At 42.9% G+C, this 4,613-nt stretch overlaps 1 pseudogene; it reads right to left on the reverse strand.

Moving 5' to 3' along the window:
• LOC138013890 (uncharacterized) lies at window positions 1-2,735 on the reverse strand (annotated as a pseudogene).
• Window positions 2,736-4,613: the final 1,878 nt, after the last annotated feature.

Here is a 4,613-nt window from a genome sequence, read left to right on the forward strand (position 1 = left end):
TTACCAAAGAGAGTCCATCCAAGAGGGGTCTTAATGGCGATGGGCTCGTCCACTCGTCTCTGGCGGACTTCGAGGTGAATCAGCAGGTGGGCCATATCAGATCCAACTAGAAGCATTACTTTGGAACCGTCAACATCTGGTAAGTCGATATACGATAAATGACTCCACTGTTCGATGGCTGCCCTTTTCGGCAGTTTGACGGACGGGATATTAAGCTTGCCATTTACCCACGCTCCATTCACCATTACTGGTTCCGAATAATCTTTAGACGAGAGACCAAAACTCACTCTCTTCAAACGCTGAATCTTCACATCATTGCCGACCGTGCTCAGGTTAAGTTGGTAGGCTTCACCAACGAGTTGTAGGTGGTCTGCTAAATCCCTTTTGATAAGGGTTGAGGCACTTCCAGGATCGAGAACAGCGTACACGTTCTCCTTGGCTATGGATCTGAACTGGTAGGACTTGAGGAGGACCTTTCGTTGGTGCTGAACGCAAACTTGGTGGACGTTACTCTCTCGCAGTGGTTAATGAACTTGGGGAGGGCCCGGAACGCCGAGCAACTTCTTGCGGAGGAACGGATGTCCTGGGTGTGCTGCTGTGGGTGTCTGTTGGATAATCGGGATTTGAATGTACTTGGTGACCTTCATGTAACAGTGTATGGTGGGGTAGACGACAATGTTCCTTCAAACAGCGTTTTTTACCGGGGCAGCATTTCGCCTGATGGTTTCCCTGTAAGCCATTGAAACAGAGTTTATGTTCCCAAGCAAGTTTTTGTCTTTCTTGGAGTTGCTTGGACTAAAACACCGGACAATACGCAACAGGATGCCTTTCTCGGCAAACAACACACTTCTTCCTTTTAAACTGAGCATTCCTTTCTGCTTCTTTATTTTGAAAGTTGGCCTGACTTTGCTTTGAGTTGTAAGAGACGTTGCTGTCTCTCCGAACTTCCGTGAGAAGCCCTGTTGCCACGGCCAGGGGGTGCAACTGAGGAGTTTGCTTCAAATCAGTGATAGCATCGCTTTCCACGAGTACTTCGTTGGGGAGCTCTGCTCTAGTGTCAAGGGGATGCAATTTGATGCTTGATTTCGATTTGGTAGATCTCTGCTTCTTGCTCCATTCCTCGCATATAAAATCCTCCAGGGGGTTAAATGAGGTGTCAACTCATTTATGCAACCATTTTTCAAACTCGACCAGGTTGGACTTATCCGTACGACCATCTATGTGCTCATACCATCTTACTCTTAGGTGCTTCGGTAGTCTCATAGTTGCTCTGTTGAGATACTCCGGGATTTGGAGTATAGCCGACAGACCCATCTTCACACACCACGTCGTACATGCTTTCACTTGGTAATAGTAGTCCCGCAAGGCTTGTCTAACATTCGACGACACAAGGGTGCTGTCCAGCATGTTGCTTAGGTAAGCTGTTGCAACACTATTAGGGTTTCTAAACTGGCCTTTCAATGTCTTTAGGGCGACTGCATAGCTATGGCCTCACCACCGAGGTTTTGAAATAGGTAGGCCATCTTATCTGTATCAGCAAGTGTCGTCTTGTTGTGTATTTGGTCACGAAATCTTTCAATAAACTTTGGCCAATCAATTGGTTTGCCTGTGAACTTGAAGAGCTCAAGCGTTGGTAATCGCTGCTTTTCATGTGCTCGCAAAAGAGCTACGCTTGAATCTGTTTGCAAGCTATCAGAGGTCAAGCGGAAGACAGTTTCTTGACCCTCTGTGAGATTGTCAATAAATGAATTTACTAGTTCTTCAGCTTGAGCTGAATGATACTTAGTGGTTACTTTAAAATCACTTGGGTGGGGAGTTGACGCCTTTCCAGTACCCGGAGCCCATTGCGCCATGAACGATGGTTGAGAGTAACGAGTGGAGGACGCGCATTTTGGTTCACAAGAGGCCCAAGCTAAGTTGCCACTACAAATAGTACTGTAAGTCGATGTCGAAGGGATACTTGTAGCCCTTCCCAGGGGAGTAGTACCATGACAAATTTATGTATCAAAATAAGGAGTGGATGCACTACCATTACAAGATGACCCATGTTTATGGTAGGTCATAGTCGTATGTCCAGATAAGGGGAACTCATCAAACACTTGGGTCTTTTCAGCTAAGCTGACAAGGGTTGGTGTACCTTGGAATGAACATTTGTTTCCAGGTTGAAGGAGATCTGGATTAGGTACTTTAGCAGAAGTACTGAACGGTAGCACATTTAATTCACTTGCTGTGGCAAATGGTAACTAACTTATGCCCAAATTGGGAACATCCTTATTAGCGGTATGAAATTGTAAATTCTTTAATGGCAAAGACTTGGGACATGTACTCAGGGAAGTATCTTTATATGAAATGGCAGTTTGTCTGTCATAATTTAGGGATGCGTTTGAGTAAATAGCTGGCTTACTTCCTTGGGAAACATATCCCGTTGTCATTGCAGGTTCAACTTCAATACATGGGCTTGAATGTTCATCTTTACTGTCCAGATCACTAACTGTATGGGGACTGGGAACTAAATAATGTTTCAAAGATGGCGAAGTTTGACTGACCTTAACCCTTCGCTCAATGACCTCTTTACCTTCAATAAGGTCTTGTCCCAGTATTTCATTCTCAAGCTGTGCTACGTCTGCTTGGACTTGGGCGTAAGTTATGGCCATATCGTTCTCTCGTTTTAACCGTAACAGATCGAGCTCCCGTTTTCGATATTCCACTTTCAACTCCAATTCCCTTTGGGCCATTTCTTCTCTAAATTCCTTCTCACGTGCCTCATTTTCCCTTTTTACTCGCTCCTTTAACTGCTTTGCTTGAAGGTTCGCGATGGCGGCCTTAATTTGGGCGTCCTTTCTCCTCCTTGACGAACTTGATCACGAATTTGAACCTGTTTGGTTTACCGAATCTTTAGGTTGTATTAGACTGCTGTGAGGCTGCGATATTACTTGTTCATCCGCAGAATGGAACCCTTCTTGCTTATCCATCCCCTAGCTGGCCGCAGCTCGCATGCGGATCGAATAGACCAATTTGGTTAGACCAATATTAAACTTGTGTTAACGCAACAACTACATTCTATTTTTCTTTTCGACCGCATGGTCCACATACGCTCGCATTCCCATACTTGCAAACAGAATGGACAGCGGTGGGTCCACCGTGGTTACTTATTCTTGCTGCCTGTAGGGTTAGTGAAAATAAAAGGTTTCGAAGTGTCCGCGTTTTCATGTTTCCGGTTGCTGCCTTAATAACTAAATCATTTTCTTTCCTTTCTTGTATAGAAAAATTCATTGCTTAACTAATGAATTTCACGGTAAATTTTACGCTAAAAACCCATATGGCATGAATCACGAAGCGATGAGTACGATACCGGTTTTTCGAGTAAAATTCACTTTAAAATTCACCAGTTTCGGTGTAAATTTTCAAATGAATTTTTCTTGAACCGCATGAGTTTTAAAAGAAAACAAGCACACCCTCAGCGAGCGAATGGAAAAGGAAAAAAAGCCATGATATTTCAGTGTCAACTGTCAATAACGAGCCAATAGGAATCACGCTAAAGTTAGAAGCCATAAAAACAACTTTGTCAGTTCAAGGTCAAAGACGTCTAGAGTTTTATTGATGTACTTTATTCCACTTTATCTCTTAAAACAAGATCATTCACATTTTGATGTATTTCATTGAAACACGCCAGGTTGGCTTAGTACAAGAATCAGCTAAATACGGCAAGGCAACCAAGAAAGGACGAACTTCAAACACGATCTGCTCCAACACTTTAAATAACATTTGGGTGCTTTAAACAAACTTCTGAAAACACAAGCTAGTGAGATTTCCCTCTAATTTTAGGAGAACTCATTGCGAATACGTGTTTATAACATAAGGGCAAATTTTTCTTGTCACTGTTGAGGCACAACGGAAACCAGTTGGGCAAACGAATTAAAAAAATACTTGTTTGCTCGCATTTTAGAGCAAAACAAACAAACAAATCAACTTTTTCTTTATGTCCAAAAGAGTACAGATAATTGTTATTTAATTCCAGTTGACAATAAAAATTCAATTTTCATTCCTGAACAAAGGAAGAACCGATTAAACCACCTTTTAAAAATACGCATCCAATTTAAATAACGCATCCGTAAAAATAACAAACGGTTTAGTGCCCAAGGAAAGAATTTGTGGAGTAACTTCTTCCGCTTACTGGTATTCTGTTTTACTTGTCGTTGTCGTTCTCTTTCGCTCCCCTTTCGTTTCTGTTCTAGACATAGGTCCTCCAGGCATCATGCAGCCTTATCAGCTTTAAGTTTGCATCCCGCCGATGCTTGACTTGAATAACTGCGTAGCCACCAGTGTGGACCACAAATATCATGATATGTCAAACTGGATTGAAACCAGCGAAAAATGCGAGAAAAAAAACATCTTCCAAACCGTTTTCTATCTGAACACGAAAAGCGTTGACTGTGTAAGAACTGTCGTTGAATTATGTTCAGGTGAGTTAACCTGGGTTGAGCCTGCAATCCAATCGAAAACCAGTACCTGCTCAGTGGTCAACCTCGAGAAAACAGCCGACCTTGATGAGCTCTAGGCTTGAGCCCGTGATATGGTCACGTAATACTGGTCAGCGGATACCTTGTTTTGAC

Source organism: Montipora capricornis, chromosome 8 (genome assembly GCF_036669925.1).
Source record: "Montipora capricornis isolate CH-2021 chromosome 8, ASM3666992v2, whole genome shotgun sequence".
NCBI lineage: Eukaryota > Metazoa > Cnidaria > Anthozoa > Scleractinia > Acroporidae > Montipora > Montipora capricornis.